The sequence below is a fragment of the Trachypithecus francoisi genome, unplaced genomic scaffold (genome assembly GCF_009764315.1).
Source record: "Trachypithecus francoisi isolate TF-2019V2 unplaced genomic scaffold, Tfra_2.0 Lachesis_group11, whole genome shotgun sequence".
NCBI lineage: Eukaryota > Metazoa > Chordata > Mammalia > Primates > Cercopithecidae > Trachypithecus > Trachypithecus francoisi.
The window spans coordinates 61,132,991-61,147,500 of record NW_022681456.1 but is presented as its reverse complement, the minus strand read 5'-3'; the positions used below and the strand labels follow the sequence as shown (position 1 = coordinate 61,147,500).

General features: G+C 36.3%; 1 long non-coding RNA gene across 2 annotated transcripts; it reads left to right on the top strand.

Moving 5' to 3' along the window:
- Window positions 1-2,601: 2,601 nt before the first annotated feature.
- On the top strand, window positions 2,602-13,662 carry LOC117089729. Of its 2 annotated transcripts, XR_004439727.1 has the most exons (4): window positions 2,602-3,062; window positions 3,313-3,369; window positions 11,010-11,057; window positions 12,858-13,662. It is a non-coding gene; the product is annotated as an uncharacterized LOC117089729 (long non-coding RNA). The 2 variants fall into 2 exon arrangements; XR_004439726.1 differs by lacking the exon at window positions 3,313-3,369 and having other exon boundaries at window positions 2,603-3,062; window positions 12,858-13,661.
- The last annotated feature ends 848 nt before the right edge of the window (window positions 13,663-14,510 follow it).

Below are 14,510 nucleotides of genomic sequence, written 5' to 3'. Positions count from 1 at the left end.
CAAGCAGAGCAAGAAGAGTTTTAAGAATGTAGAGCCACAACCATAATAAAAAGTGTTGATCATTTTAAAGCATTGCAAAGCTAAAGCTTTAAAGCTCACCCCATCTCTTTAATTTGTTCAAAAATATCACTTTAAAGCAACACTAGTTATCGACTTTGACCCACTTGGTGGAGTAAGTAGAAGAAGAGGAGGATAATAAGATGCTATTTCATGACACATCTATTACAGTAATTCATTTGTAGTACGGAACCTTTGCCAATGATAAATGCATGTTACTGTGGTGCAATTATGAATGTACCTTAGCTTTTCAACAATAAAGCTGCCAAAAGGTTGCAAAATGCACAAGGGAGAGAGAAACTTTAGTTGAAAAACTGAACTAACCAAGATAATTTTTTAAAAAATAGTGCCTATGTGGCTTATTCAAAGAGATTTTTGTTCACTGTTAATAGAAATTCTATGATTTTAAAAAAGCACATTTTCCATACAACGATCTATCAACTTCACGTATATTTGATTTTGCATGTGTGCTGCTTTCTCAAGTTATCATCATATGGAAAACATTCTCAGTATCTCCTTTGTTGCCACAAAATGTACGTCTATCCAAGAAAATGATGCCATTTGTGGATTTCAAATGTCTTGCAAGATTTTGGATTGGACTGGGAAAATTTCATTAAGCTTTTATTCTTTGAAATTTTAATATAAAACAGAGATCAGGTAGAATTATATAATCTTTACTAAATGCTAATGGTCTAAGCTATATACCACTATGGAGCTAATAAGTAGTATATTATTGTTGTCCTACTGTGTGCTCAAATCTATATTAGATGCAATGCTGACATTAAAGTAATATAAGGCATAGTTTTTAGTCTAAAAGAACTTTTTCTTATTTGGACAAACAGCAATTACAAATAAAACAGAATACCATATAAGGTATGGTATAGTAAAACATATTTTATATATATGTATATATGTTTTCCTGTATCCTATTATATATAATATATATAAATTCCTCAAGGTCTATATATTATATATAATATATATTATTAATATGTTAATATGTATATATTCTATAGTATATATTTATTTTAATATGCTATATTTATTAATGTGTATATATCATAATATATATAATAGAATACAGGAAAACATACAAAATATATTTTGGGGTCACTATAGAGGAAAGGGAAAATTGTGTATGGACTGAATGCTTTAAGAAAACTTTACGGAGTAAATGGCGTTGGAGAAAGATTACTATCCATTACCTGTGGTTTCCATGAAAGACAAGATAAGAAGCTGTGGGGCGGTGTGGGTAAAAGGGACATGTAATGATATTGAAAAAGCTAAATAAGAAGACCTTGAGGATCTCTCCTCTTCACCGTTTTTATCCACCAAAGATGGAGAAAGTCTCTGACTAGCTTTAATTTATTTTTTTCTGATCCGATGAGAACAAAGTATTTCTATTTTGAGGTTTATTTTTTAGAATAGTGATTACCATAAGAAGAATCTAATATAGAGAACAAATGCCTGCTTAAAATGTGAGTGATGGAACTATATGGCAGGAAAGGAAATAAACAAATATACGTATAATCCTTTAATATTTTTACTTCCTGATCTTTGCAATTCTCAAGACTCAAATTTGTCTCTGTGAGGGGTTCTGGCCTAGGATGTTAAGAGGATCGTAGAGAGTGAAGAGCTGGAGAACTGGGGTCATTGATTGATTGGGGTAATGAGGATAAAATCATCCGGATGTAGAAACTATATTCTTCCATGAGTCAGCTGCTTGCTGGACCCTTCAGATCAGGTGATGGAGGTAATTTACAGAACTTAAAGGAGAAATTCAAGTGGAAAACTTATCATCTCTCAATTTCTTAGGCTTTATTTACAGAACAGAAAGAAACAAAGAAACTTGTGACAAGGATTCCATGAACCTGGTGTAGTAAGCAGTGACTTCTACAAGGAAGTGGACCAAAGGGCAAGCTGGCTTAATGATTGCTGCTGATTGTGCTGCAAGCCTAGTTGAAATTTATTTTTTCCCTTAACCAATTTTATAAAAATTCTGTGGAAACAGTTTCAAAAACTCTTTAAGAAACAAATTGGAATTAATCATGTAACTACATGTCTTCTATAGGTCAACAAAGGATTTTTGCAGGGACTGATCAAGAATAATTTTAACTCGGTGTATCTGTTTAAAATTCCTGTTTGTTTTGCTTTTAACCAATTTCTGCATGCTTTCCATACTATAGCCAGTTCAAACTTCCTACAGCCAAATTTAGATCATGTTTAATGATTCCCTTTCGTCTGCTGAAAAAAGTTATTTGCCCTAACATTCAAGATCTTTTACCATTTGCCTTTGATGTACTTTTTGTTCCTTGGTTTTGATTTCCTGTTGTACATCACACGTTGGCTATCATTTTCTTGACTCTTTCGCAGGTTTTTTGTGGCGATGAACATTTAGAAAATTCTCATTTGCTGGAGGCTGGAAATGGGCTCTTTACCAATCGCACTTTTTTTTTTTTTTTTTTTTTTTTTTGAGTTCTAGCCCCAGCCTCTGCTGCTTTAGCTACATGCTGACACAGATAAGGAGTGCTAGTTTCCTTTTCTTTAGTAGAATGTTGTGTGAGGGCAGATAATATGTAAAGTAGGGATGTGACTGAAAATAAAATGTAAGTGAGGGATTCCAAGCTTATGCTCAGAAATATAGGAGACAGGAAATCCCTCACCATTTGCAATTGGATATAGGAGAAAAGTAATTGACTCCCTTCCCCCAACTCCCCGAAGACCATCATTGGCACATGCTATTGAGTACTGTTCATTGGCTGCAGGGATACAGTGAGCCAGCCTGGCACCAGCAAACAACAACAATTACTCAAAGCAGACCAACAGAAAACCTGTAACTGCATATTGTTTCAAAAATGAGCTGATCATAAATGGGCACATGCCACATGCCTGTAATGCAAGCTACTGGGAAGGCTGAGGCAGGAGGATCACTTGAGCCCAGGAGCTCTAGACCAGCACGGACAACATAGCAAGACTCCATCTCAAGAAAAAGAAAAAGAAAACAAGTGAGTTTGTCACTTTGCTGGGCTCCCTGATGATTTCCCGGGAATGTTTTCCCTTCTGTTGTCCTGTAGCTGTTCAGAAGAGCTTTCCCTACAATGTGAGAACTTCTTATTGATATTTTATTTACTCTTTGATCAATTTTGGATCAACTTAGAGATAATTTTTGAGTAGTACTATGAAATATGTTCTGTTGCTAAAAACTAAGACTCCCTTTCTCTGGAACTGCTCATCAGAAAACCATTATTTTAATAGGTTAATCCTGATTAGGGATTCCAACACCCCTCCCCAGCCTGCCACCCACCCACCAAGGTGAGATCCTCACCATTTTATCCCCTTTCTAAATTCTATCATTCCTTTCATCTGAATACTTTCTCCTTTTATGACTGCTATCTCAATGCTATTTATCTTTTAAGGTTCTAAGCATGTGTTTTTAAAGTAGGGTACTTGGGCCATTTCTATCTCAATCACCTAAGGTGCAGGTTAGAAATGCAGATGTTAGAAATCAGAATCTCTAGGGATAGTCCAGATATCTAAATTTTAACAAGCTCTCCAGGTATCTTTTATGCATGCAGAAGTTAGAGAAACACTGTTCTACTCAAACGCCTTGAAGTCATTTTCATTCCCCTGGAAAACCAATGTACTTTCTCCGTCTTTGGAATTTCTTAAAAAAAAAAAAAAAAAAAGTTTGTTTTTTACCCTTTCTTTGCTATTTATAACATTCTGTCTTATACTTGATCATAACATAATGATCTGTGAACTTATTTTATTCCCTCTAGAATAGAGGGAAGCTCCTTGCAGGCTAGGCCTGTGTATCTCCAGAGCATCTGGCATGGGGCTTTGCTTCTAGCAGGTGCTTAATTCTTATCTCTAAGAATGCATGAAATGTTACCTCCAGGCCTTTCCCCGCCTCTTCTGTCAAAGCTCTGTGACCATAAGCTACAATGTAACTCCAAATTGCTTGCACCATATTAAAATAAATAAACTGCTTAGAAAACCTCTTGCTTGAACTAAGCTTAGTTCAGAGAATTTGGTCCCAGATAAATAGTTGACTCAGGCTTTTTTGTTCTCTGTAAATCTCCTTATCAGCAAAAGGTTTATTTCTGAAACTCATGGCTCACTATAGTGAAAAGTAGTCACTTGAATCAAGAACTAAAGAACGATTCATGGTTCAGGTCATAAAAATTACCTGTATGTCTGTCACTGGTGAATCATTTATGACGTCCTCAGTACAGCCTGAATTTTCAAAAGGTTAAGTTTGGATGTGCATTTTTAGAGTGTGTATGTTTGCTTACAATATGTCAAGCTACAAAAGGCCATTTTCATTAAATACCACTGTTTAATTTCTACAAAATCCATGTGAGTAAAAAAAAAGCATACTCAAATCACAGATTGGAAACATGGCTTCAATTTCAAATGTTTAGCTGCAGTTACCATGAGACTGTTCCTTGATATTTTGTTTTCCAGAAATCAGGCTATATCCTAACCATGTCAAACATGCTTTGCTATGGATTTAAATGACCTCAATGATATGCTTTGTTTTCTAATATTGAAAAGACACGATGCTTCTTACTTTTTAATAAACCAAGTAAAATCCAGTGAAACAAACACACACAAACAGAAAATGTAATTAAACTACTTATTTAAAAAAGAAAAAACTTACAAAGAGAAAATGGATTTCTCTAAGCTTGCTATAGATATTGCAAGAGCTTTAATTAGCATGCAATATTGCATTTAAACATAAATAGTAGTGAAATTATATGAATTCATTACATGAGACTTGACATCTAAATAATATCCATCATAGAAAGGATATCACAAATACTTCTACAGAGGTGAAATAAATACACTTGAATATTTTATGGATGTATGCCTTTCTCAAATGATAGAGGTGAAAAACATTTTAGGAAGCAAACATTTTAGGCAAGAAAATTTTACAAAAGCCTAAGGCTTAAATAAAAAGTGAATGTGATATTTTAAATTCAAAGAAAAAGTAACTTATTAGCATGCCATCGAAAAAGTCATATAAATGCAGAGAAATAGACTGTCAAATGTTAGAAAGTACACATTTTAGAACTATAAAATCTCCTCACAATGAGGTATCCTCTGAAAAATTTCAAAGAGCCTTAACTCTGTCTCTCAGTCAATTCAGTTATATCAACTATCTCCAAACCAATATTCTCTGTCCAACCTCTCCTGGATCATTTGTAAATCTCAGGCCTAAATCAGGTTTGAATTCCTCTAGAACATTTCTGAGTATATCTTGTTGCTTCCTGTCTTCCCCCTGCCTATCTTCCAACTCTTAGATTCCATCCTACACATCTCTGCTAAAATGATTCTTTTTAAATGTTGTTTTCATCAAATCACTCCTCTGCTTGAGAATTTAGAATGACTTTCCATAACTTGTTATATAAAATCCTAACTTGCCTTGCAATAACATCTTTCACCAACTGGGCTACCCCTTCATCCAACCAAACAAATAGTCATCACTCTCAGAAACATGTGGGACTGTATACATTACATAATATGCTTGATGTTTTTAGGGACATTGTGAAAGATTTTTGAAAAAGTTTACTGATGTCGTTTCAATGGAATGTTGAATTTTTTTAGGGTAGTCTTCAGAGTTATTTTATCTTATGGTATTTCATGGTATGCACCTTTGAGTTACTTGTGACTGGTGTAGTTTTCACCTTTCTAGAGATACAGATAAATTTCTGAAAGGCTGATGACAGTGCAGATACTTCCTGTCCATAGTGACACAAATGATTCCTGCTCTTGGCAGTTTGAAGAATTAGTCTTACAAAGATTAAGACTCTCTACTGTTGTTCACATCTTACTAGTTCCCTCATTACTTAACAAGTTAAAGTGCTTAATTGTCTTTATTTTACATTTTTATGAGTCATGATTTTACCTTTTTAAAATTATGAGTTAACAGGGTTACTATGCATAAATTCTATTGCCTTCTTTGCTTTGTAAGTCTCCATGTGTCACCTGCCCTCCCTTCTTCTAGTGCATACCTACACTCTCTCTTTGAAACTCAATTCACATTCACCCCTTTCTAGAAACTTTATCAATATGAATGGTGTAAAGAGATAGTTAATGAGAAATTAACAAATGAGATGATAATTAATGGGAAATAGTAAGATGTTATAAGCTATTCAAAACCTCAAAGAACCACATGGATATAAGACCACCAGGAATGCTGATATAAATGCACTTAATTGAAGACAAACTGGTAAAACTGGTCAGTATTCACCAGGCAATAAATCAGGCAAATCTCTACCAGACACAACTTGCATGTCTGTGAACAAGAATCATTTGCATTACTATTGGATATTTCACATAAGCAAAAGAGATACAGTGGTAAAAACAAAATCCCTGCCTTCTTGGAGTTTACATTCGTGTGTGCGTGTGTGTGTATGTGTGTCAAGGAGTTAAAGTCAAATATTAAACAAATACATATGTAATATGGCCTTTAGAGACATGTACCATCTATAAAGAAATACAAAGCAGGATACTAATGCCAAGTAATATAGGATAAAGGGGAGTATTAATTTCTATGGAGTAATCATTAAGTTCTCTCCGCAAAGGTGATATTTAAGTAGAAACCCAAAGGAAAAGGAAGCAAACTGTGAGGCTATGAGAGTTAAGGGGAGAGAATTCCACGTATAGGGAACCCTGAGTACAAAAGCCCCAGAGCAGGGCACTGGGACTTCGAGTGGGCCTGACGCAGTGAAATGTAAGGAGTACCAGGAAGAGGAGTTGTGAGAAATGACCCTGGGGTGAGTATAGGAGACAGGCAAAGGGAGCTCATGATAAACTTTTTGTCCTCTTTCGTGACACTGATTTTTTTACTTCCAGGGAAATGGAGCATTACCAAAGAGTTTACATGGGAAGCATTCTGACTGTGATGGAATGAATAGTCTAAAGGAATCAAAGGGAAAGCAGGGATCAACTGGGAAGTTTAATGAGTTTAATTATATCTCCCAAAATGATGTGTTGAAGTCTTAATCCCCTGATACTTGTGAAAATGATCTAATTTGGAAAGAGGATCTTTGCAGATGTAATCAAGTTAAAATTAGGTCATTATGAATTAGGGTCGTCCCTTATCCAATGATTATTGTCCTTACAAAAAGAGATAAATTTGGACTCATACAAACAAGAAAGTCTTATGAAGACAGAGACAGAGATTATGTTGACACAATTCAAGAAATAGTAAAGGATTGCCAGCAACCACCAGAACTGGGAAGCAGTCAGGATTTAGACCCTCTCCCAGAGCCTTCAAACAGAGCATGGCCCTGTTGAAACCTTGATTTTGGTCTGTAAGTCTCCAGAATATGATAAAATAAATTTCTGTTGTTTTAGGCCACCCAGTTTGTGGCACTTTTTAATGAAAGTCCTAGAAATCTAAATCTAAATGATAATCTTATAATAATTCATGTGAGAGATGACAGTGATTTTGCCTGTTTGGTGCTGCTGGAAGTCTTGAGGGGCACTGGATCCAGGGTATTTTAAAAAGGTAAAATTGACATGATTTGTTGACATGTCTGTGATTCATAGAGAAGCATTAGAAGTAATTCAAGAACAAATGCAGCCTTTTGCTCTTAAGAATTGAACTCAGGAAAACCTGACAGCCACATTTCTGAAGAATAATGATAGATGTCCATGATTTTTTTTTTTTTTTTGAAACGCAGTCTCACTCTGTTGCCCAGGCTGGAGTGCGGTAGTACCATCTCGGCTCACTGCAAGCTCTATTTCCCGGGTTCACACCATTCTCCTGCCTCAGTCTCCCGAGTACCTGGGATGCCCGGCTAATTTTTTGTATTTTTTAGTAGAGACGGGGTTTCACCATGTTAGCCAGGATGGTCTCGATCTCCTGACCTCGTGATCCATCCACCTTGGCCTCCCAAAGTGCTGGGATTACAGGCATGAACCACCGCACCCGGCCCCATGATTTTTTTTTATTGCAAATTTACAATGGAGATTAAACCTAGAAGGATCAATTATAATGGGAGCTGTCTATTAACTGATCTCATTCTTTGTGCTAGGCTCTTAATATATACATGTCATTTAATCCTCCCAAGGCTTCTGCAATATAGACATTTTTACCTTCATTTTACAATAGGAACCCATCACCTAAATATGTTTTATATGTACTCAAGGAAGTATTAGAGGAAAGACTGAAACCCCAAATTTCCTGATGCTAGCACCAACCAACTTTCTATCAAGAAGTAAACAATGCTTTAGGGAATAAAACAAGGTTTCTGAGAAATTAGGATACTAAATAAAATGTTTCATTTACAGCTCAGTTTTAAGATGCTTTTCGTATATTCTTAGAATGTGTGGAATACTCCTGCCTTTGTTGTTTTTGTGTCTTCATGGAACCTAATTTACTGCTAACAATGAGTAGGCACTCAAGGAATACCCACTGGATTTAAATTAATGTACTTACTGGCCCCTGGTATTAGACAGATTTCTATGATGGTGTATTATTCTATAGGGAATCATCTGTTTATATATACTTGATACAGGTTAAATAATACTTATTTACATTTGTATAATACTTTACAATTTGCCAAGGACTTTCATACTTGTAACCATATTGACGGGATAAATAACATTTCTGTTATCTACTGCTGTATACCAAATCACCCTAAAATTTACAAGCTTCAAACCACCTGTGATAGTTAATAAATTGAGTGTCAACTTAATTAGACTGAAAAAGGCAAAATATTGTTCCTGGCTGTGTCTGTGAGGGTGTTGCCAAGGGAGATTAACATTTGAGTCAGTGGACTGGGAAAGGCAGACCCACCCTCAATCTGGGTGGCCACAATCTAATCAGCTGCTAGCACAGCTAGGATAAAAGCTTGCCAAAGAACATGAAAAAGACTAGACGAGCTTAGTCTTCTGGCCTACATCTTTCTCCCATGCTGGATGCTTACTGCCCATGAACATCGGACTCCAAGTTCTTCACCTTCAGGTCTCTTGCCTTCAACCACAGGCTGAAGGCTGCACTGACGGCTTCCCTATTTTTGAGGTTTGGGGACTTGGACTGGCTTCCTTGCTCCTCCCCTTGTAGACAGCCTGTTGTGTGACTTCACCCTGTGATTGTGTGAGTCAATACTCCTTAATAAACTCCCCTTTATGTATGCATCCTATGAGTACTGTCCCTCTAGATAACCCTGATTAATATACTATCTATTTTTTAAAAAAATATTTTTCATTATTCTGGGAGTTGACTGGGCACAGGTGGTTCTTACTCAAGGTTTCTCATGTAATTGAGTCAAATAGTGACTGGGTCCAGAGTCAACTTAAAGATTTTTTCTTTTACATGTCTAGGATTGATACCAGGTGGAGTCCTGCTAGAGCTGTTGGCCTGAATGCCTACACACAACCTTTCCATGTGGCCTGGCCTTCTCATACTTGGACACTAGATTCCAAAAGAGAGCACCCAAGGTGATAAGCAATAGATCGGGCAGTTTCTTAAGGACCATGTCTGGGAACTGTCACAGTGTCACCTTTATTGAATCATGTTGGTCATTTACAGAATCTGGATGCAAAGGGAGGAACATAAACCCCATGTCTTGATGGTCAGTGTGCCAAATAAATTTAAAATCACATTTAAAACTGCCAAATGAGAAAAGCTTAATTTTTGTATTTTATACTAGAAAGGTTAAAAGTTGAGAAATTGGAGATCTTTCATAAAATCACAGAGTTAATATGGGCGGCAGCAGTGATTCAAACCAAATTCTTCTTACTTTTTTGTACTTTCAGTCATCAGAAAGCAGTGAAGTGGAGTGTTTGAGAACTTGATATCTGGAGTCGGATTGTCTGAATGCGAATTAGATTAATCTATGAAGGGATCTAATGGCTCCCACTGACTTTTCTTATAAGATGGAAACCATGAAAACGGCTGTGGGCTTCTTATCACAGAGATCTTCTTTCTTAAACTGGATGTTCAGTACTATTTTAGAGATCTTAAGGAAGGAAGGCAATATTCCATACCTGGAGTGGAAGTTGGCTTTTATTTGCTCCTATTTTTCTCTGTGTGGCACTCTCTAACTTTTCTATCAGATAAGTTAAATGGAGTGTTTTAGATTGTCCTTGCTGATAAAGCTTAATCAATTAAAAAGTATTTACAATGTTCTCTGTACTGTGATAAGTACCCAAGAGATTAATATGGAAAGAAAAGACATGGCACGCCAATGACGTACTTACTGAAATGTTTCTTGGAAGAGCAAGATTTATTCATGCAAATTAACTTATAGGCAACCATTTTTAATCTCTCCTAATTTATTCCATTCCTTCAAAATCATTCCTTTCCCCAAAATTTATGAAAACATATCATCTTCTAGAAAGTGCTAGGCTAGGGTTTGAGGTTACAACAGAGAAAATAAATGGTTCTTGCCTTTGCAGATAATGTAGCAATAATTATGAAGGAATTGTAAACAAAGAACAACGGGCCCATAAAAGAAAGCATGCCTAATTCTGAGGGCATGTCAAGGAATTCTTAATACAGTTAATTTTTTTAAAAAAACTGACTCTTGAAAGTTGACTTGGAATTCACCAGGCAGAGTATGATCAACAGGCAGTAGAGTATTGGGGTTAAATGCATTGTTACCTGGGGTAGAAGGAAGGGATACAAGTGGAACTGTGAATCAGAACAGCACATTTGGAAAATGAGTAATTCAATATTGCAGGGAAATGGAAACAAAGCAAATGGCAGAAGATGGGATTATACTGAAAGACACTGGTCAGATTATGAAGTATCTTAAATTTCCTACTAAGGCATTTATGTTATTGGAAATGGGAAGTAATTGAAAGATTTTATGAAATGGGTTATCATGATCATATTTGAGTTTTATGAAGGTAATACTTGTGGTAATTGAAAATTAGGATAAGGGTGGAGGCTCTGACATCAGTTGATAGCTTATTGTATTCATCCACGACAGATTTGATGACGTTCTGAACAGAAGCATGGCAGTGGCGGTGGAACAAAGGTAATGTCCTTGAGAACTATTAGGAGGCAGAAACTCTAGGATGTAAGCCACTGTTAATGTGATGGCTATGTGGTAGGAAAGAGTTTCCAATCATAAATAAGTTTCTGACTAGAGAGACTGGGTATTTTCTGTTAATAAACCAAACCTATTGTAGACTTAATAGCACAGAACCTGGCAGACATAAACAGTAGGGATACTTATAAAGCACATGCAGATCTCAGGGATCCCATAGAACTAGTTACAGAAGAATACTTTTTTGGGGGTTAAGACCAGGTTTGGGGTGACCTGGCTACATTTTTGGGGAGAAATCTGATGTAATTTTTTCCTTTGGTAGATATATTTTAAGAAACTTATTACAAAATTACCAACACAAATCTAAGTTGACACATTGTTAGGTCCCCTCTTAAGTTTTGGAAAGGTTTGTATCATAAAAGTTTTTAAAGTTTAAGCTTCATTAGTGTCATGGAAAATCCACCTCTGGCTAAGGTACAATTTTATTTCCCTGTCAGTTATATTCCCACCTCTACACACACACACACACACAAACACACACACACACACATACACACACATTTATTCTCCTGCCTCTGTCTTGCACTCCTCGCCGGGGAATTTTATGGTTATTTCCTGTACAGTCAGTTTACTTTGAAGTCTTACAAGGCCAATGAGCCCCTTGTGAGAAGTCAGTACATTTTTTAAACGTTAGACACAAAATATTAAAACAACATTTCAATCTGTAAGCAATGCAATAATCATTCTTTCTTAAAAATATCACAGATAAAATAAAGAGGTTTTAATAACAATTATATTCAATATTTATTAATTAAGCACTAAATAGCAGATGGTCTCTTTATATGTGGTAACCTCCTTGCTCCTCACATAAATCCTTTGCAGTAGGTTCTATTTCTCTTCCGAATTTACAGATGTTGTGAGTCCCAGAAGGGTTAAATAATTTTCCCTAGTTGTAAGCAGTTGATAAATGGTAGGGCCAAGTCTTGGATCTCAGTAGTTTGGCTCCAGAACCTGTGCTCACTTTAACTTTCATGTCACTGTATTGCTTCTTATGAATGTACTCATGTTGTGAATTTATTCATGTGATAGATGGCAAGCACAGAGACCATATTAGTAGGCATTTTAGTGAACAGTTAAAAAATGAGCTCGTGAAGAGAGACAGACAAGTCAGTAGAAGTAATAAACATTTACTAAGCCCCTACTATATACTAGTGTAGCTAAGCTTGGGAGACATTTTCTTTCTGTCCTCTAGGATATGTTCCTATTTTCTTTCTAGATGAAAAGTATCAGAAAAATTGATGATAGAATAACTCTGGATTGGGAGTCATTTTCTGGTTGTGGAGCATTGTACTCTACAAAGATCGATCTTTTAGTGCTCTTCAAATCCCCATGGGGTGAAATGGCAAGAATCATGACTCTTCTGTCTTCCCCTGACCAAATGAACACTGACCCTCATATGCCCTAATTGTTCTATCCTCCTTGTCTTCCATGGAACTCACTTGAAGGCAATCTTTGCAAACATAGAGGCTCTCAGAGACCAGGCATGTAAGAAAATTGTGTGAAGCAGGGCAGAGTAACATAATAAGGAATGGTGGGAAACGTGGAACCAGTACGCATATACATGCCACCCCAAAAGGCATTCAGATTCACTTTAGAAACAATACAAACAGCAAACACCCCGCTAGCCAAACAAAATCTTCAAACAGATGCAGGTTCTTTATTTTCAGTTAACCATCCTGTTTGTCATCCCATTTCTACCTTGTGTCTCCTCCTCCCCTTTTCCCACAGGTGAAACCACAGTGAAACCAAGCTGAGATAAGCAAAATAATGGCCTCAGAAGATGTCTGCAAGCGAATCTCTCAGTAACTGTGAATATATGATGTTAGTTGGCAGATGAATCAAAGTTAGAGACCTTAAAATTAAAAAAAAAAAAAAAAAATATATATATATATATCCTGAATTTTCCGTCTGGATTTGATCTAATCACATGAGCTTTAAAAGTAGAGAATTACCTCCATTGAATCAAGCAGAAGGGAAAGCCAGAGAGATTCAGAGTGAAGAAATCGATGCCCCGTTGCTGGTGCAAAGATGAGAGGGGCAAAGAGCAGAATGCAAGTGGTCTTTGGTAACCAAGAGAGGCTCACAACTGAAAGTCCGCAAAGAAACATATACCTCATCTCTATAACCATAAGGAACTGTATTCTGCCCACTCACCTGAATGAGAAAGCTGACTCTTCTCCAGAGCCTCCAGAAAGGAATGCAATCTTGATTTCCTCCTTGTGGAGCTCTAAGTAGAGACAGCTGAGTCCCACTGTGCCTGAACTTCTGCCTCACAGAAAATTTGAAATAATAAATTGGCATCTGAATCTTCAAGTTTTTGGTAATTTGTTACAGTAGCAATAGAAGTCACAGTTCCCACTCCTTCTTTTGTCTTACATTGTGGCATCTCAGACTTCAGTTGTATATTAATGGAATTAATTAATTTCTGCTGGTCCCAAAGGGAAGTGGGAAAAGGGAGAGCTCTGGCCCTGTGGCTGGCTGCAAGTCTCAGACAATAGATAATGAAACTCAAGTTTTTTCTCTCTATGTTAATCAAGACAGTGGCCAGTTTTTTTTCTTGAGTTATGTCAAAATAAATACTCCTCAACAAGGAGATTACTAATTGTTTAAAAAACACACAATCTATTTAATGCTATGCATTTTTTTCTATTTTCTCATTTAATCCTTCAACATTGACAAGCATTATTTTTCCCAAGTGATGAAACTTGCAGGAAAGTTCAATAACAAGTAGTACAGTGGCATTCAAATTTAAGTCCTTTGAATTCTAGCAATGTTGGGAAAAGAGTGGGTTACTATATTAAAAGGCACTGGAAAGCTGGGATGAAGCAGAATTAGTTCTCATCCATCCTTTCAGCTCAGATGTACTATCTCTCCCCCCTTATATGTAACCCTTTTTAATCTTTATAAGAAAGTGATCCCACCCCAGTGTCTGTAACTAGATTTATGACTGTCAGTTGAACATTTAGAACACTAGAACACTTGATTAATTGGTACAGGGCATTTGTTATTTTATTAAGGTGTTTATAATTCAAAAGCCATGCGTAATCTCATGGAGTGAAACATGTTGATGTATTTTCATAGAACATCATCTGTTGCCGCCAGGAGGCTGAGAGGTCTACATCAGTTACTTCCCCCATCCAATTCCCATTGTTTCATTCTCCCAAGGCATTCTTTCTATTTCTTTAGACTAGAAAGCTTATCTTGGTAGGATCGCTGTTTTTCTCTCACTGAATTGTAAGCTCCATAAAAGCAAAGACTGTTGTATTTCCTGGAATAGTTCCTGGAATATGTAAAGTAAGAACTCAATGCATTTTTGTAAAAGAAAGCAAATAACGAAATCCCGTAATTAAAAATAATGAATAATAAGAAGTGTAGTGTTCT